This window comes from Sorex fumeus, unplaced genomic scaffold (genome assembly GCF_029834395.1).
Source record: "Sorex fumeus unplaced genomic scaffold, SorFum_2.1 ptg000030l, whole genome shotgun sequence".
NCBI classification, from domain to species: domain Eukaryota; kingdom Metazoa; phylum Chordata; class Mammalia; order Eulipotyphla; family Soricidae; genus Sorex; species Sorex fumeus.
Window position 1 is genome coordinate 901,183 of NW_026606087.1, and position 20,757 is coordinate 921,939.

The 20,757-nt window shown below is 40.9% G+C and overlaps 1 protein-coding gene across 6 annotated transcripts in view; it reads left to right on the top strand.

Annotated features, from left to right (window-relative positions):
* The first annotated feature begins 1,255 nt into the window (after positions 1-1,255).
* The window catches only part of SOX6 (SRY-box transcription factor 6), a 662,237-nt gene continuing 642,735 nt past the window's right edge, over positions 1,256-20,757 (top strand). For all 6 annotated transcript variants that reach the window (XM_056115917.1, XM_056115921.1, XM_056115920.1 and 3 more), the window contains exon 1: positions 1,256-1,476. The gene's annotated coding sequence lies outside the window, so the exon portion shown is untranslated. The remainder of the gene's footprint in view (positions 1,477-20,757) is intronic.

Sequence of the window (20,757 nt, forward strand, 5' to 3'; positions counted from 1 at the left end):
ACCTCCTGGAGACAGCCCGGAAGGCTCAGTGCCGAGCGGCGGCGGCGCTTTCTGTCCCGCACGCGCGGGCAGCGGCGCTGGGGCCCGGCGGGGGCGTGAGTGCGCGGCCGCCGACGCGGTGCTCGGCGCGGTGCAGCAGCCGCGCCGGGTGCGGGCCGGGCGCACGGTCGCCGCCGGCGCGTCCGCCCCTGCCCACCCCCGCGCCCCCGAGCCCGCCGGGCGCCCTGCGTCCTTCTCGGCACCCTGCCCGGGCCCCGCCGCCCCGCCACCCGTTCCACCGACCGGCCCCGAGCCGCCCTCCCCGGGGCTCGGCCCAGGCCCGGGGGGCGGTGCTGCCACCCGGCCCCGGGCCCAGTCGGAGCCGGGCAGCTCCCGCGGGAGCCGCTTTCCGTTTCTCCCTTAAAGGGCCGGGCGGAGGCGGGCAGGGGCCGGGGCGAGGGCCGGGGCGAGGGCCGCTGGCGGGCGGTGCGAGGGCGCCGCGAGGAGCGGCCCGAGGCTGCGGGGGACTGATTAGCTCCTCTCCCCCGGCGCTTTCCCGGGCGCTCCGCGGAGCTCAGAGATTAAAATAAAAAAAAAAAAACCAAATAAAAAAGAAAAGAAAAGAAAAAAAAGCAAGAATTGGTGTGTGTGGGGAGCAGATAGACGGTGACTGTTGCCCGGCGTGCTGGCAGTTTTATTAAAAAGCTCTTTGAGGCGCATCAAGTTTGGAAAACGTTTGTTGGCGCTGACTGGCAGCTCCGAAAGGCTGTGCCCCGTTTGGGGGGCTGGGGGAGGGGTGGGGGAGCGAGTCGAACTGAGCGGCTGGAAGGGCTGGGCGACGAGGTATGGGCTGGCCCCGGCCGCTGCCGTGGCGTGACCCCGTCCGCGGGCCGCGCTTGAAGTGGCGGCCCCGGGGTGGCCCCGGCGCGCGGGGCTGGGTTCCAGACCTCGCGGCGCGCTGTCAGCGGGGCGCTCGCATGACGTCCGCGTCCCGGGCGCGCCCCACACTCCCGCCGCCGGGCTGGGGACTTGTGGCCGGGCGGCCCAGTCGGGTCCCCCAGCGGAGCGGGGCGGCGAGGGTGCCCGCCTCTGCCACTCCCGGGGTCTCCTCTCCACTGCCCTTTATAGTCACACGCCCAGGTCTTCCCCCCCGCCCCCCACTCCCGGGTCCCAGGGAGGACAGACTCAGCCCCGCCCAGTCTATTTCTAGGGGGTGGGCTTGGTGAATAAAAAGGTCAAGTGGTCGCGTCCGCGAGCTGCTCCTTGGCGCGGGGGGACAGGCGGACACCTGGCAGGACCGCCCTGCCTGTTCCCCCCACGGCCCCCCCCACGCCTGCCGGTCCGCCCGCCCACAGCTAGCCTCCCCAGGCCACATTCTTGCGCGAAGTGCGACGGGCTGTGGGAAAAGCAATCCCGAACCCGCCAAGAGCTGGCGAAGCTGATCCCGCGATGGCATTTTGTTTTGAACAGTTGCTGGGGTTGACGTTTCCTCATAAGGTAAGGTGTCACTGGACAGTCGGCTGCCCAAATGCCACATGTATAATTAGCCTGCGCACTCAGCACCTCGTCCCCAGGCCCGCAAGCACGGGCTTGGCGGGCCTGGTCCACCCAGCTCCGATCGGGCTCCAGGATTCCCCCCCCCCCCCCCCCCCCGGGGGAAGGCCGAACCGGCCCCTGGAGGCCGTGGCCCCGGGGAGGACTCGGACAGTGGAGCTCAGTCTTTGCTTTCTCTCTCCTTCTCCCGGGCTTCCTGTTTCCACTTGTCTATTTTTCCGGCTTGGGGAAAACTGCCGGTTGCAGGCGTCTGCGGGACACACCAGCATGGGGTGCAGACTGCGGGAGGAAAGGGGAGGCAGAGGAAATCTGTCGGTGCACCTACTGCCGACACCGGCCTCAGGCCAGGGGCTGCCAGACTCCCTCTCTGGGCACTGATGCAGGAGCACCAGCCCCAGGCTGGCGGGGCCTGGATGCCCGGTCTGGGTAGGCACCCTAAGGTATCTAGTTTGAACGGTTCACCTGTCTGCTTCCTTCCACCCAAACCCCTGCTTTGAAGTCTCTACACCACTTGGTAGCTGAGTCCTGATTTGTAGCTTCTGTTTCCCCTCTCCAGGCCTATCTATCCACTTGGGACCGCTCGTGTTCCCCGGTGGGATGAGCCACAAGAGATCCACGGCTTCACTCCTGTTCAGACTGGGATTTGCAGGACCAGTACCTTGTTGTCTCCTGCACCCCCATTTGCTCCAGGGCTTCACAACTAGTTTTGCAGATTCCCTAGACTCAGGTCAGCTTTACCCTGCCCTCTCTGGCAGAGACCAGGTCTCTGCAGCCTTGAACTGTGACCTTTCCTCTTGTCACCCTGCACAGTCACCTTGGAACTCAACATTCAGTTTTAGGTGCTTTCTCCAGTCTCTGTTCCCCCCTACACCCGCCCCCCACTTCCTTGCCATTCGTATGGGCCTGATACCTATTGGATCTTTTCTTATTTTTGAGACAAACCCACAAACTTCCTACACGTTCCACAAGTTGGTTGGAATAGGGTTAACTTTTTCTCTGGCAACAAGAGGTTCCCTTCTGGTGGGAGGTCAGGACAGTTTTATTTAGTTGCACTTGCTTTTTATTGAACCAATGAAGTATTTCATTTTCATGAAACAGTAGGGGAAAAGTTATGACTTGAGTTTTTTCAACTCCACCAGATCACAACTGTATTATCTGTATACAGTTTTGAGAATATCTCCTTGAATACACATTTGGGAGCACCATAGGTGGTAGGCCAAGTGACCTGTAGATACTTTTCTCTTACATTTTTAAAAGCCTCATTGATTAAGAGAGATTGTTCTTTTTTTAGAAACAGGAACAGCCAGAACAACAATGCTGAAAAGATCCCGTAGACTTGAATACGAACAAGTGTGTACCACAATTATTAGATCTACTTTATGACCAGGCTTCAGAGAAGTTCTAGGTCATTAATTCCTTTGGCAAACTGACATCTTCTGGATTTTTCTCGTGTATTACCAACTCTTCCTTTCTCTGTTCTCCCTCCATATTCCTTTGCTTACAGTAGCAACACTAGATCCTTAATTTATTACTTATCTTGTGTTTTGTTTTTCTTAGTTTTTGTTTTGGGAATTGTGACAAGGAACTTTTTCTTGGGGTATGTGAATTTTTTAAAAGTGCAAGAACATTTGAATTTATTATTATGAAGCAGGATACGAACTCCTAATTGTATATATTTAATGACAACATTCATGATATAAAGAATAGATGTAAACAATAGTAATTGATAAAGCAGTGCAAATGTCTATACCTTAAGCTGATTCTATAATTGATTTAATAAGTAAACATCTAGCAAAAAAAATATTGTCTGTTGGACATTTTTATATTCGCAATGGAAGTAGCAGATATTCTTCTTAGTAAGGGAAAAACATACTTAAAATCTGTTAATATATCTAGCAAATTTGTCTTTTATATGGCTTTAAAGTATATTCCTTTTCATATATAAATGATGGATTTTGGTGACAGTTTTCAGATTTTATGGCTGTTTCTATTTGGCTTGTTTTAGGATTTATTGGTTATTGGTCATTGATACAACTGCCATGCATATTCATCTTCTATTGAAGAAAATAGTGTCATTTTAATATTGTCCTCTTTTAGTTTGTATAATAGGTACTGGAATAAATGGATTTTTTTAAACAGGTTTTGTCATACGCTGGCTTTAAGCTTTTTAATATTTTCTATGCTTTAAATTTTTGTTAGGTTATATCTCTAAGCTTGAAAGAATTGTTCTGTTAGTGAGAATTCTGTAATATTGATACTTTTGCACTATTTACAAAGGACATTCTATAAAATTGTAGTACAGTACAACTAAAATTTTGGTTGATGTAAGACCTATTTGTTTAAATAGTGTTTAGAGATGTATATATATCAATTGATGTTTTCGAAGTCAAGTGAAACATTCCATCAAGCTAATGTGTCTGAAAGCACCATATCAGGCACAGACAGGTACTAGAAATGATAAAACACAGATAGCATAGAGCAAGATGATTTGCAGATGGGATGTATTATCTTGCTGTCACGAGGTTAGATGGGTCATATTACTGTTTTTTTAAAAAATAATCTAGATTATTTAAGAGTTATCAACTTATGTGGGTATATGAGACTTGATGAGAACAGATTTTATTTTGGAATTTTCTAAGTAAACAAAAAGTGTTTTTATTTTACAGAAAAAGATGGACTATCTGGGAGTTCAGATAGTTTCTTATTTAAGACATATAGCACTCTTCTATTTTTTCCTAACAAAGGGAATAAAGTATTGAGCATTTTATGTCTGCATCCTCATTCCACATTTTCTACTGATTATACTCTAAATCCCAACATTCTTAAACTAAAAAAAAAAAAGAGTCGGCACTTGGTAAAGTCTATGAAAAGCAATTTTTTAATTAGATGTAAGTATATTTTAAATGTATGACATGTGCTTTTTCACTTGAGGTTTTTCAGCTCTGAACTGAAAACTAATTGTTTTGCTGAGTTTTATCAGAAACTACCATTATTCTCTCATTATATATTCAGTATTTCTGTATAGTGTTTGTATTTTTCTTATTCTGTGCAAAAGGGCAAAAGCTTTCTGGCTGATTATTGTTTTTTAGATAATTTAGTCAAGCTAGAAATTTTAAATTTGTTTTATGGTTTTTGACAGAGCATTTCAAGTTTTAAGTGCCAGTTGTCATACTTTCAATTAAATATCAGTTCAGGGACATGGATGGAGATTGTAAGATAGAGTGCCATTTAAATCTGCTTCGGACGCTGACACTTCCAAAAAATAGGTGCTTGTTCGTTTTCCCTCAAATCTGTAGTGATCTCGAGGAAAGGAACATGAAACTCTAAAACCTTAGAGAAGCAGTATCGATTCATTTCTTAACTGCAAATTCTTCACATCGTTGCTCAAAATATCCAACTTTACACCAATATTAGCCATTCTTTTTATAGTGACACCATGCTTAGTAAAAAACTTCTAAGCACTGAGGTCAGGTGTTGAGATTGGATTCTAGTTTATTTTTTATGAATCAGATAAAGATTTCTGTGCATGAGACCATATGTGAAGATGAGAGAACAAGAACATTTCCATATCAAAGGCAATATATCTGAGGCTGCATGGTAATTAAAATGCAGTGGTTTGGACTCTGTGCACTAGCACTTAAGCAGAGCATTGCCGGGACCCTGTGCCTCATGCAGGCGGTTGCCTCTTGCATACTTCTTGAAATATACTTATAATTTTGTACAAACATTTATGCCAGTCCACACTTTTCTGTGGATAATTTGTATTTCATCCAAACCATTCAAAGTACAAGTTATTTTTTGAGCTACCCCCTCATTATGGCTTTTGTGCATCAACTATTTTTATTTTAGTTGTTTGTATTTCCTTTTACCAGAATGATGGCTTGTTTATATTCAGAATCTCTTCTTGCTCCTTTAAGACCCTTCTCTATCACTGACATTTTACTGTTTCCTCACAAAAACATTCATCTTTAGAAAGATGGGAATTATTTTCTGAGGTTGCTCATAGAGTCTATGATTTTTTATAAATTGATAAACAAATTAAAGCACAACTGCTTAGTTATTTCTATTTTATAATTATAATATTTTTGATAATCGTCATGAGCTGGCATGGATAGTAATCCTCATTAACTGACTTAAAATTGGGAAAATTCCTTCTCAGAAATGAATTCTAAAATGATGCTCTTCTTTACCTTGTGATGGTATGAAAACACGTGGTGGTATTCTAGTTTATATTCTTCAAATGACAATTATTTGAGACTGTAGAAGTTTTTATATTCCTCCAGAGTTACCTCTTTGTATTTAAAGGGCATTTTTGATTTTACTTATAAAGAACTGGATTCACATCTTAAACTGTGGTTATTTGGGGGAGAGAAGAGTGAAATAAAAAAAATCTAACAATTGGTATTCCAATGTTGTATGTATTGTAGAAAATTTTACATCTTTGGTAAATAGCTTGAATTTGCTGCTCTGTAATTTTCTAGATTTTCTATTTCCATATTTACTCTCTCTCTGCGAACATTCGACTCTGGTGCATGTGACAAGGAATTCAGTGGTATCTTCTATTTACTAAGTTCCTCTGGTTCATAAAGCATTTTTAATGATTTCTCTGGATTATGTGTTGGAGAAGACTAGTGTTACATTATGAAATCTCCAGGAGTTTAAACTACTTGGGATCAGACCTACATTAAGTATATCGACTTGATGCTTTTCATGATGACATGTGTAAATGAATACAATAACTATCAGGTTAATTCAAAGTGTGTTATATGATGTGCATGCTAGTGTCTATGCAAACATCATAGTCTCTCATTTTAAGTTCTCCCTTGATCTCTTTCTTCTCTGAAAAGGTCACAAGATAACCTTGTAAAGGAGCTAATTTTACTGCTACCTTCAATAATTTGTTGTTCCTAGTCATCACAAAGAGACAGATTGAGTTGTTTATCTTTAATATATCCATTCAGATTCAAAAAGGAACTTTGGCGCTATTTGTGATTTTTGACTTCTCTGAGAGCAATCTCTTTGTTTCTTGGGAAAATAGTTCTTTAAAATTAGGCAAAAATTTACTTTCCACAGCTATAGAAGCATGATTACAAAATGCGATAGATTTTTTTCCCTCTTAGTGAAGAGCATAGCTTTCAAACGGAACTCATTCTAAAACGAGATTGCAAATATCCCCCCCAACTTTAAAACTTTTTTTACTTTGCAAACATTATTTGATAATATGATGGAGCACTTACTAAATTCTAGGTGCCCCGAGGGCATGATAAAAGCCACAAACCTTTACTTTTTAAGGCTTCTCTATTAAGATTTTAGAATCTGGAAGGTGGGGACACTCAAGCTAGTTGTCATGGAGCTAAGCAGGTCATTGGTAGAACTGGAGAAGAATGCACCTAACTATGGGAGAATAGTTCATTGTTCTCTCTTGGAAAAGAATATCAAAGGGAAGGAATGTTGTTATTTTCTGAGAAATAATCTCCAGCTATCTCTATGAGCATTGAGCCTTCTTCTGTGCAGAAGTCACCAGACCCACTCACCCTAGTAGATCCATATTTTCATCCCTGTGCCTTCATTTCTTCACCTCTAAAATGGGAGGAATAATATAATAATAAATGCATCACAGGGTTAATGGGAAGAATAAACGAGGTAAATGAATGTAAGTCACTAAAGGCTTGATATAAAAGAAATATTTCATATATGTTATCAATTACAGTTGAAGTGGTACAGTGCTTAAAATTATACAGATCTGGATTCCTATTTCAGCTTCACGACTTACTTGCCCTGTAATTTTGACTCGTTAGTAATTTGTCTCTCTTCCTCTTGTAGGAGACAGAGATAGCAGTCCATGTTCTTTTCTTTCTTAGAAAGGAGAATTCATTAGTTTTCTGGCACAGTTGGAACATCATAGTGACTTAATGTAAAGTTTGCCCATTCAGTTTGCAAATCTGAGAAAATTCCAATTCTAAGGACTAGAAGAGATTTTTGAAAGGTCATGTCTGTCATCCTTTCTCTTCCAAGGATGTATTGGTCACCCTTTTGAATTCCAATCAGTTAAGAACTTTCCTTATTTTGGAAGGCAGTAAAGACGATTTTATAATTTTCTTTGGTTATGTCTCAGTGATTAACAGCAGGAAGTTCTTTATGTCAATTATACACATCCAACTCTGTTTATGTTTGCTTTCATTTTAAGGGAAAAAAAGGAAACATATTCTTCATTTGAATGACAGCGCTGCATGTGAGAAAAGCAAAATTGAACTTTCAATCTTTTATTTCTTGAATATTTTTCTTAAAGCTATGTCCCAAACTAGTGTGTGACCTTGGAAAATTATTCAAACTCTTTAAATCTGTTTCCTAATTTTTGAAATAAGGATTGTGATAGATTTTATGATCAGTGAGGATTAAGTTTAACAATAGTGTATATGAAAGTGTACCCAACAGCTCTGGACAACTATATGTGGATAAATTGACTTTGTGAGACAATTATTTAGTAGAACCACAGCATGATAAAGATCCTTAATTCTCTTACATTTATGGAACTCAGTTTTCAAAGTGCTTTTATATTTATTTCTTCATTCAATAAAGGGTAGACAGAGTACATAATTTTACTGATAATACTAACTTCCTATTTGATATGAACAAGTGTCTCAATTGGGTTTTGCTCCAGGATATTATTCACTATAGACAAAACTTGGATGTCATAAATTAGGACTAATTCTTTTGGCCTCCTTATTTTCCATTCTCTTCTATGTAATGTCAGTACTCATTTCTTCTATCTTCATATGTATTCCCAGAGCTACATCAATGCTGCATTTCCCCTGTACCAATAATACCATGCTTATCAGAGACATCGATTATATATCTCTTATCAATATATTGGTCATCTTTGAATAATAAAAATGAGAAAGTAGTTAAATTATTACATAATAAATATGGCTAGTTTGATAGGCAATCTTTCTTTTCTTTTTTTTTTGGTCCACACCTGGCAGTGCTCAGGCCTTATCCCTGGCTCTGCTTGCAGAAATTACTCTTGACAGCCTTGGGAACCATTTGGGATTCTGGGAATTGAAACTGAGTTAGCTATTTGTAAGGCAAGCACCCTACCTACCGTACTATTGCTCTGACCTCAGGCAACCATCTTTCAGACTATGTTTTTGGGTCTAGTGAAGAGATAGAAATACTGGTAATTTTATGAATTGTATAGTTACTATAATGTGTATATTTATCTATATGAAGATATATCTATATATCTGAACAAATGTATCTATGTCAAGGGAAGCTTCTATCTAGTAGGAGGTGGCCTTTGAGCTGTGATTTGAAATAACATCCTGAAGAATACTGGACATGGGGGAAAATTTGGTAATAGTAACTATTCTGTAGTTTGGACACTGAAATGCCTAGTATTTGTCTTTGTGATTTGTAGAAAGGCCTTGTCTATCACCAATGTGATGTGGCCATAACCTCAGGTTAATCACTGTGCTTTTTCTTAGTTAATTTTGTGATTAGGGATAAAGGTAAAAAGGTAAAGGCCCTCCCGTTGATTGTCGATTTGCTCGAGCGGGCCCAGTAACGTCTCCATTGGAGACTTTGTTGTTACTGTGTCTGGCATATCGAATACTCTCGGTAGCTTGCCGGGCTCTCCGAGAGGGGCGGAGGAATCGAACTCGGGTCGGCCATGTTGGCCACTTGTAAGGCGAACGCCCTACCTGCTGTGCTATCACTCCATTGTGCATAAACACATTTTGAGGCACAGGATTTTTTGTTTTGTTTTGGGACCATACCCAGCAGTGCTTGCTCCTGGCTCTGAGCTCAGGGATTACCTCTGGTAGGATGCTGGGGATTGAACAGGGTAGGCTGCATTCATGGCAAGTACTGTCTCTCTGGCCTCCACAGAGGAATTTTTAAAATTGTGTTTTGTTTCAAATAATTCAACTGAGTATAAAAATTATAATATACTGGTTTATTTATCAAGACTGGGAGTTCATGTAACTTGTATCTTGCACTTAAAACTTTTTGTTTTTTCGGTCCTTACCAGGCAATGCTCAGGGCTTACTCCTGGCTTTTCACTCAGGGATCACTCCTGGTTGACTCATTGGATCATATGGAGGGATGGGATTGAATCCGGGGTCTGCTGCATGTAAGGCAAGCATCCTACCTGCTGTACTATATCTCAGCCCCAGATCTGGACATTTTTAGAGGGTTATTTTGGAACCTTTCATACTTATGGGAGGCCTTTGTAATTAACTTGTCTCAGCTTTAAAGTTGGCATATTCTAAAATTTTTCAAGTGAGAAATAATATTAATCCTCAGTGATTCAAAATTTTTGGGAAGAAATACGAAATTATTCTACAATGATGATGATGAAACAATGATGCCTGGGGAATGGTCTGGAGAACATGTGAATATTCTCTCAAACAGTTTGCAAATCTCTTCTTAGTCATGTTAGGTAAGATGAAACAGTAGTGGAAATAGTAGTGGAATCTACAATTCCTTCCGACTCCTGATCATTTTCAAATAGGGATGCTAAATTTACCTTGTTCTCCTTTTTTGCTTGCATATAATTTTGGGGCCACACCCAGAATGCTCATGGGTTAGTCCTGGCTCTGGTTTAGGCTTCACTCACTATGGTGCCATGTTGTGATGAGGACTGAACCCTGACCCCCTACATGCAGAGCATTACAGAAGCCATTGAACTAGCCCATGTCCTGTGGCTTACTTTTTCCTTCTTCTTTCGTATTTTGTTTTTTGTGCCATGTCCAGAGGTAAACCTCAAAACAAGGCTTACTCCTGGCAGGGATCAAACCCGGGTCAACTACGTGCAAGGCAAGCGCCCTACCTATTGTACTATTGCTCTGGCCCCTCATTTTTCTTTCTTGTAACAGTGGCTTGTGCAGAGCTATTTCTCTGACACCTAAATTTACCCTTTTGCAATCTGGGATCTCATGATTCCTAGTAACTTTTAAAATGCCCTTTTTCAGGCAGCTCAGATAGAGAAGGAAACACCAAGTAAAGGGTTTTTGGAGGACCTGCCCAGGATGGGAGATGTGTGCTGAAAGTAGATTATAGACTGAACACAATGGCCACTCAATACCTTTCTTGCAAACCACAATAACCAAAAGGAGAGAGAGAACAGAAGGAAACGTCCTGCCACAGAGGTGGGGTGGGAGGGATACTGGGATCATTGGTGGTGGAAAATGGGCACTGATGGAAGGATGGGTACTTGATCATTGTACAACTGAAACACAAGCACGAAAGTTTGTAAGTCGACAACTGTACCTCATGGTGATTCACTAATAAAAAATTAAAAAAATAAAATAAAATGCCCCTTTTCTAAACCAATAACCTTTTTTTATTTGGAAGTGTTCAGGTACTTGTTTCTTCAAACTTATCATACCTATTGAGATTTTGCAATTTATATAGCTTTGTGACAATCACCTTTGCAGAGGACAGTCACTTTAGGAAAGGTCATTATATGCTAGAGCAGTATGACCCTGGTTTCCAGTTGTGCTAACCTATTGTTTTCCTTTCTGCTGCTTTGTGGGGCTAGAGGTTAACAATGTTGATAATGCTGCTATGATGCACTCTTCATTAAAAGAGAAAGGATACGTACGGATCTGGGGAATGGTCCGGAGAACATGTGAATATTCTCTCAAACAGTTTGCAAATCTCTTCTTAGTCATGTTAGGTAAGATGATTTAAAATAACATTTTACTTTAGGACTCTCAGTTGAGTTCTTCAATAAAAAGCAAACAGCAGCAACAAAAACCAAACAAGAAAATAAAAACAACATAGCAATTGTGTAAATTGAACGACTTTGAAACAGCCTATTCACTAACCGGGTATCAGGAACTTAGGTGCTTGAGCCTCAAGATCCAAATACACACTGAAGAAAATCCCAACTATTTACAAAAATCTTAAATTGTAGTCTCTTCTTACTATAGTGGTGAACAAGTCAAGGTGATTAGCTTGTATGGGCTGACCCTGATTTGTTCGTTGAGTAACATCCGAGTGATCCTGAAACACTCTGAGTATGGATGGGTGTGGGCCCAGTCCCAAAGATTCATACTGAAATAGGTACAATTAGGTTTCAAAAAGAATTTGAATCTTGCAACATATAAAATTGTATATTTAATTTTACATATATATGTATATAGGTATGTATCGCTGCACTGCTCTGTCCTCCCGTTGTTTATCGATTTGCTCGAGCGGGCCCAGTAACGTCTCCATTGTGAGACTTGTTACTGTGTTTGGCATATTGGATACGTCACGGATAGGTATGTATATATATTATATATACATAAAAATATATATAATATAGAAATATTGCCTGGTGGTACTCAGGGCTTACTCCTGCTCTGTACCCAGGGATCACCATTTGTAATGCAGGGATTCAGACCAAGTAGGAAACATGCAAGCGTATTCACCCCCGACTATCTCTGTGGCCTAAAGTTGTATTTTAATACGTTATTCTAAGGCATTAATAAAGTGAATTTTCAGCTTTTCTGAGGTTCAGACCTTTTACATTTTTATAAACAGCAGTTCTGGAGAATGCCTCAAAAAAATATAGGGGCTGGAGCAATAGCACAGCGGGTAGGGTGTTTGCCTTGCACGCAGCCGACCCGGGTTCGATTCCCAGCATCCCATATGGCCCCTTGAGCACCGTCAGGAGCAATTCCTGAGTGCATGAGCCAGGAGTAACCCTTGTGTATCGCCCGGTGTGACCCAGAAAGAAAAAAAAATACATATATGTATACATATATATTGTTTTTTGTACAGATTTGTGTGATCTCTAGTTATACTAAATTAGGGTTATGACACTGAATACTTAAATTGTAAAGCATTTTGTAAGCAGTTTATTCTCTCTGAGGCAAATATTGAAACAGTTTATAACTTGGGTAAGACTAGTGTACTTGAGGACTTTCAAGTTTTTATGTAGGTGTTGGCTGTGAAGGATGAAAAATAGCTCAGCTTTGGTTATGATAATATGGAACCTCTCCTAAACCACTCTTCTTAATTAGCATTATCTTAAGTTGTGATGTTTTGTATTTTAATTTCTTCATTATGTCCACATGGAAAACTCATTACTGTTATCAGGGTGTGAGTAACGTATATGGGAAAGTATCTCTTTATGTTTATACCTTTTTTTCTTTTGAATTTTGATAGCACTGCTTTCACATTTTCGGCTTATTCTTTTCTTCCTTTTCTGAATTATTTTCTATAATTAAATGCCAGTCAAATTGAATATTTTATTAATCTTTAAATTTATGAAGCTATGATTGTAGTCTTTAGTTTTGCTTATTTAACACATTTAAATATGAGATAATTCAAAACCAAATGATTTTTATTAAATTATTTGGTTATCCTAAATTGTCTCAAATGAAGCTTCCAAATACGGACATTGCTAAGTCATCTTGAAAGTAAATATCTTTTATTATTAATGAAATGTTTGTTTGAATGTCCTCACATAGTAGCACTTGTATATTCCTTTTTTTTAATTAGTGTGACTGTTTAATAACTGAGGTGGGTTAAAGAAAGAGTAATTAAGATACTTCAGGAGAGGAGTCAAGACACATAGGGTCTGGAGCGATAGTACAGTGGGTAGGGCATATGCTATGCATGAGGCTGATCCAAGTTTGATCCCTGAAACCCTATATGATCCCCCAAGCCTGCAAGGAGTGATCCCTGAGTGCAGAACCAGGAGTAACCCCTGAACATTACCAGGTGTGGCCCCAAAGCCAAAAAAAATAAACAACAAACAAAACAAAAACAAAAACAGGTCGTTTGATTAATGTGGGCAGCTGGAGAATATTATTGGTAAAGGTGATTTTGGAATAATTCTCTGGCAAGATAATTTTTAAAGTTTATTTGGGATAATTTTTATCAAAATATAATGCTATTTTTCAATTTTTTCGATTAGAACATACCAGAGAAATACTTATGAGCATGTGTCCTAATCATGTACATAGTCACATACACTATTTATTGTTCTATATGCTGTATAACATTTATACATAGATATTAAAAAGGAAGAAGTATAAATAATATTTAAAAACTATGATCCCAAATTCTATCAATTAATATGCTTTGTTACGTTTAATAGTCTTAGCTTAATATCGTATGATGAAATGATGTAAAGGTTTGGTTCTAAATTCTTTTTGCTACATCTTTTAATGGTGCCATAGCTCAAAATGATACCTCAGAAAGAAAAATAGATGCAAATGGAAGAAGTACATCATTGATTACACTTACTAAATTGCGATACTAATGTATTAATCCCACATGCAGAAATATGCAAACTGCTTAAAATTTTTGACTTGTAAATCTCTGGCTTCCCTGATAAGTTATTTTGCCAATACAGCTCAAGATACAGCATTTAAAAATTTTTTTAAAAAATATTTTTTAATTGAATCACCATGAGACACAGTTACAAGTTGTTCATGATTGGGTTTCAGTCATACAATATTCCAACACCTGTCCCTTTACCAGTGTACATTACTCATCACCAATGTCCCTAGTTTCCCTTCCCTCGCACCTCCCCTACCCCTGCCCCATAGCACGCAATTTCTCTCTCTCACTCTCTCTCTCTCTCTCTCTCTCTCTCCCCCTCTCTCTCTCTTGCTCTCTCTTTCCTTTTGGGCATTATGGTTTGCAGTGCAGATACTGAGAGGTTATTGTGTAATATATACCATTTTTTATTTAAAGAAATAGGTTCTAAACTCATTGAAAACCTTTGAAGCATCATTAAACAGTTTAGAATATTCTGCTGAATGTTTTAATTAGTTAATTTTGATTTTGATGCCACAATTGGCAGTGCTCAGGGCTTACTTCTGCCTCCGTCCTCAGGGATCACTCTTAGCAGTGCTCAGGGGAGCATTATCGGTGTTGGGGATTGACCAATGCTCAGCTGCTTTCAAAGCAAGTGCTATATCCCTGTACTATCTCTCCACACCCAACCAGTTTTTAAGCTGAAAACATATGGAAGTTTTGTAGATCACTGATGCAGGCTTTCTGGCCACTAAGTCATAAAAGGTAAAGGTAAAGGCCCTCCCGTTGATCATCGATTTGCTCGAGCGAGTCTCCATTGGAGACTTTGTTGTTACTGTGTTTGGCATATCGAATACATCACGGGGAGCTTGCCAGGCTCTGCCGTGCGGGCGAGATTCTTTCGGTAGCTTGCCGGGCTCTCCGAGAGGGGCGGAGGAATCGAACTCGGGTTGGCCATGTTGGCTGTGTGCAAGGCAAATGCCCTACCGCTGTGCTATCACTCCAGCCTAACGTTTGTTTATAAATGTTTATATATGTTTGAAGTCAATAAATCATACTATTAAGAAATCATTTCCAAACATGTGTTTTTAAAATAATATTTTTGGCTGTTTTTAAAAGTTTATCTTAGGCACCATGGTTTACAAAATATCCCAGCACCATGCTGTCCTCTGGATATCTGCTTCCTTCCATCAAACACTGTCCTCGCGTTGTTCATCGATTTGCTCGAGCGGGCCCAGTAACGTCTCCATTGTGAGACTTCTTGTTACTGTGTTTGGCATATCGAATACTCTCGGTAGCTTGCCATGCTCTCCGAGGGGCTTCCTTCCATCATTGTGACAATATTCCTTGAAAACTCCCCCACCCCATCCTATTCCTGCCCACACTTTCTGTCCCCTATGGTAAGTTTCCTGCTGAAGAGCACTGACCACTTCTCAGTTTCTGAGTCTTTGGGCATTTGTTTCTCCCCTACTGTGTTCCTTTATATTCCACATAATGAGATTGATCATTCGCCATCTATTCCTCGACTTCTGACTAACTTCACTCAGCAAGATACTCTCCATGTAGCACCAAATTACATGATTCCATCTTTTTCTAAAGCTGAGTAGTATTCCGTTGTGTGTATATGCCTTTGTTTCTTTATCCAGTGATCTGTGCTTAGACATTTAGGTTATTTTCAGGTTCGGCTATTGTGAATAGTGCTGTAAAGAGCTGTAAGAGGGCAAATGTCTTTTCTGAATAGGGTTTTTGGGCTCTTTGGGTAGAAGCTCAGAAGTGGAATTGCTGAGTCATATGAAAGGAAGCTCAATTCCTAGTCTTTTGAAAAGTCTATGCATTGTTTTCCAAAAGGCTGAACCAATCGATATTCCCACCAGCACAGTATAAGTCTCTTTAGAAAAAAACTACTTTTCTTGGATCTTGAGTGATAATACAGCAGGTAGGAAGTTTGCTTTCCATGTGGTTGACCCAGGTTTGATCCTTAGCATAACCAAATGGTCACCTAAGCACTGCTAAGAGTAATTTTTTTTCTGTTTGCTGTTGTTGTTTCGTGGACTTTATTTTTATTTTTTTTTTAAATTTTATTAGTAAAACACCATGAGGTACAGTCGTAGATTTACAAATTTTTGTGCTTGGGTTTCAGTTATACAACGATCAACTACCCATACCTCCACCAGTGCCCATTTTCCACCACCAGGGATACCAGTATCCCTCCCCCCTTCCCCTCCCCCTCGCCCTCATCCCACCCTGCCTCTGTGGCAGGGCATCCCCTTTTGTTCTGTCTCTCCTTTTGGGTGCTGTGGTTTGCAAAAGAGGCATTGAGTGGCAATCATGTTCGGTCTATAGTCTACTTTCAGCATGCATCTCCCATCCTGGGAGGATTCTCCCAACACCCTTTATTTGGTGCTCCCTTCTCTATCTGAGCTGCTCTATCTGAGCTGCCTTTCCCCCTAGCATGTGTGGCTGGCCTCCAAGCCATGGAGTAAACCTCCTGGTACTTTTATTTATTTATTTTTGCTTTTTTGGTCACACCCAGCGATGCACAGGGGTTACTCCTGGTTCTGTACTCAAGAATTACTCCTGGCAATGCTCAGGGGACCATATGGGATGCTGGGAACCGAACCGGGTGGGCTGTATGCAAGGCAAACGCCCTACCCGCTGTGCTATTGCTCCAGCCCCAACCTCCTGATACTTATCTCGGCTATTCTTGGGTGTTAGTCTCCTATTTTGTTTCTTTATGTTCCCCAGATGAATGCAATCTTTTTATGTCTGTCCCTCTCTTTCTGACTCATTTCGCTTAGCATGATACTTTCCATGTAGTACCACTTGTATGTAAATTTCATGACTTCATCTTTTCTAACAGCTAAATAATACTCCACTGTGTAAATGTACCAAAGTTTCTTTAACCAGTCATCTGTTCTCGGGCATTCAGGTTTTTTCCAGTTTCTGGCTATTGTAAACAGTGCTGCAATGAACAAACAAGTATAGACGTCACTTCGACTATACTTTTTTGCCTCTCTGGGATATATTCCCAGGAGTAGTATTGCTGGGTCAAATGGGAACTCAATTTCTAATTTTTTGAGAATCGTCCATACTGTTTTCCAAAAGGGCTGAACCAGTTGGCATTCCCACCAGCAGTGAAGGAGGGATCCTTTCTCGCTGCATCCTCGCCAGCACTGGTTGCTTTTGTTCTTTTGGATGTGGGCCAGTCTCTGTTGTGTGAGATAATATCTCATTGTTGTTTTGATCTGCATCTCTAAGAGTAATTTCTGAGTGCAGAGCCAGGACTAACCCCTGAGCATCACTGGATGTGACCCTAAAACAAACAAAAACCGGAAAGTACTTTTTTAATTTGATATAATATCACCTTTATCTTGAAGAGACAAATGTTTGATATATATATATGTATATATGTATAAATGAATGAATATGTTTATCTATGTGATCTAACTACTTGGTATCCAACACTGACAACTACATAAATATCATTACATTGGGGACACTTTTTTTTTTTTTGTAACTTATCATTAAGTTTGTAAACTTCAAGAGTTAAGCAGTGGAACCTCTGGGTGGTGCCAGCAGTTCTTATCATTACTTTCTGTCTCATTTTAAAACATTGTTAAGATTTTCCCCGTTTTACAGGTTTATTAAAATAAATTTAAGTTGTGTCATTAGGTAACTCTTGGTGTCAACATTTTGCCTCAGTTACTTGACTATGAACGATGTACTTAGTGTAGTTTACTAATATCTCTGTCATTTTATTCCTCATCACTCACCCCTCTCCCTCTAAAGTTCAGGGTAAAAGCTAGAGTTGGATAACCACTTCACCAGTGATTACATTCAGTTTTTCCAAAAATTACTTTTATTACAAAAAGTACCTTAATGTTGAGACATTTTATTTTGGTGTGTGTTTTAGCAGCTTACTCAAGAATGACATTTTTGCCTTTAAAATATAAGCTGATACATGTTTAAAGTATTTACAAGGATTTATCTCAAAACCATGCATTCTAAGTATCTTTTTGAAAATCTTTGGTCATAGTTTCCATATGAATTCTAACACTTTTGTGACAGTGCTCACCAAACAATCACAAAAGACGTTGAATTTTATGGGATGGTCACCTAGAGTTATGCATTGTGGCAGCTCTATTAATATTAGTAAAGGTAAAGGTAAAGGCCCTCCCGTTGATCGTCGATTTGCTCGAGCGGGCCCAGTAACATCTCCATTGGAGACTTTGTTGTTACTGTGTCTGGCATATCGAATACTCTCAGTAGCTTGCCGGGCTCTCCGAGAGGGGCGGAGGAATCGAACTCGGGTCGGCCATGTTGGCCGCTTGTAAGGCGAACGCCCTACCGCTGTGCTATCACTCCAGCCCATTAATATTAGTAAGAGTCTATATTTATATTTGTTTCCATATTGTTTTCTATGCATTATTTTAGACATTTATAGCAGCAGGAAGAAAAAGTGCTTTTTCTAATCACCTTAGATTAGGCACAGCCCTAACGGACACTGGCAAAGAATAAGCTTGCAAGAAGAGATGCTAATATATAGCATAATAATCACTGTCACTGTCCTCTCGTTGTTCATCAATTTGCTCGAGCGGGCCCAGTAACATCTCCATTTTGAGACTTGTTGTTAGTGTGTTTGGCATATTGAATACGTCACGGGTAGCTTGCCAGGCTTTCGAGATACTCTCGGTAGCTCGCCGGGCTCACCGAGAGGGGCGGAGGAATAGAACCCGGCTTGGCTGGGCTGGCTGCGCTCAAGGCAAAGGTCCTGTCCTACCTGCTGTGCTATTGCTCCAGCCCTCGCATAATAATACAGGTTAATATATGCTTATTGTCTTCAGCTCTCTCTTCTCTTGTCCCTGTCACTCTATTTTCTAACTTGATATACTTGTTAGGCAGTTTGTTATAATAGGAAGAACCTAGTTTATGAATTTTAGCTCTGGCAGTAAACTTTGGGTGACTATCTCACTTCTTTCTAATTATTAGCTCCTTGGTTGGTAGAAGGGGAAGTTTCCAATCCTCTCCGAAGACAGTCTGAGCTCCAACCATCTTATACCCTTCAGAGACATAGGTTTCTGCTGCTCCCACAGAGTCCCTGTTCTAAGTATCAAGCTCAAAGGACCACGTCCGCCCTGCCTCCTAGCGTAACACATGGCTAATAATCTGATTTATAATTGAAGCCATACTGATGGAAGCATGAACAAAAACTGCCATCAATTCATAGCATGAGTTGGGCTAGGCTGGCAGCAGTGGCCAGTGCCAGGTTTTTGAGCATGTCTTCTGTCACCAACAGAGTTGGCTGTCTTTTAAAATCTGCTTAACCTCTCCCAGAATCTTAGAGTGGGACTCGCATTCAAGAGGAGAAAGATAAAGAAATCTCTAGGAATTAAAAAAAGTTCCATTTTCAGGGGGTGGAGAGATAGCACAGCGGGTAGGGCGTTTGCCTTGCACGCGGCCGACCGGGGTTCAATTCCCAGCATCCCATATGGTCCTCTGAGCACTGCCAGGAGTAACTCCTGAGTGCAGAGCCAGGAGTAACCACTGTGCACCTCCAGGTGTGACCCAAAAAGAAAAAAAAAGTTCTATTTTCAGTAAAAATTGAATTTTCTTCTAACACATTTTTAAAAAAGCATCTAATAAGTCAGCAGATTTTAGATTTTCTCATTTTCTTTTCAGTACTATTTGTAGACATGGCTGGAGACATTGTTAAATAATGGAATAGTGACAAATTATCAAACCTATATTGGTTACATATAACAGGTACATTTATGGGTACTTATTTTTTCCTCTTTGGGTCACACCTGGTGTATATTACTCCTGGCAGTGCTCAGGGGATCATGTGGGATACTGGAGATCGAACCCAGGTTGGTTGCATGCAAGGCAAACATCCTACCCACCATACTATCACTCTGACCCTCATTTCTATAATACATATTGTTATTTCTAGCACATTTTTTATGAGCTAGAAATAACAATATGTGTCATAGCTTTTGGGAGTTATCAGAATACAAAATGCACTTGGTATTTTGTATTTAATATTGCCTATTACATTGTAATCTATGGGCCAGTGAGATAGTACAGTGGGTAGGGTGCTTGCCTTGCATACAGGAACCTGGGTTAGATCCTTGCCTTCCCATATGGTCCCTTGAGCACCACCAGGAGTAATTCCTGAGTGCAGAGCCAGGAGTAACCCATGAGCTGGGTGTGGACCCCTCCCCCCCAAAAAAGTTGTAATCTTATAGAACAGCAGTGATTACTTAATTATTTAATTTACCTATGCAGCCAACATGGCTGACCCGAGTTAGATTCCTCCGCCCCTCTTGGAGAGCCCGGCAAGCTACAGAGAGTATCTCGCCCGCACAGCAGAGCCTGGAAAGCCACCCGTGATGTATTCGATATGCCAAACACAGTAACAACAAAATCTCCGATGGAGACATTACTGGGCCCGCTCGAGCAAATCGATGAACAACGGGAGGGCCTTTACCTTACTTTACCTTACCTTACAACTCTAGGAGGTAGATATGTCATTATACTTTTTGGAAAATGAAGAAATTAGTTTTGGAGAGGGAAAAATGACTTGCCCAAGGTCACCTAGTCACCCAGGGGCAGAATACAGATGTCTTAGTTTGAAGAGTCACAGTTTGACGTTACTTAATAGAACTGACTCTAATAGGAAAGTAAATCATGAGATTTCCACCAGATAGATAATCTACAAGCTAAATAATCAGGAGCTTGGATAATCAGGATAATTGGGCTGGTCATATTATTAAGTGATGTTGAATTTTAGCAGGTTCATTTTGTAAGGCCTTTCTTGCTTTGCGTGGCTCAGTGTTAACTGTAGTTTCTGTATTTCAGACCCTTATCCTCTTTTCATATTTCTAATCTCAGTTTTACATACTTTGGATGCCATAATATGATCTCAGTTACTAACAAACTTTGTAGAATGAGGAACTGGCTCCAATT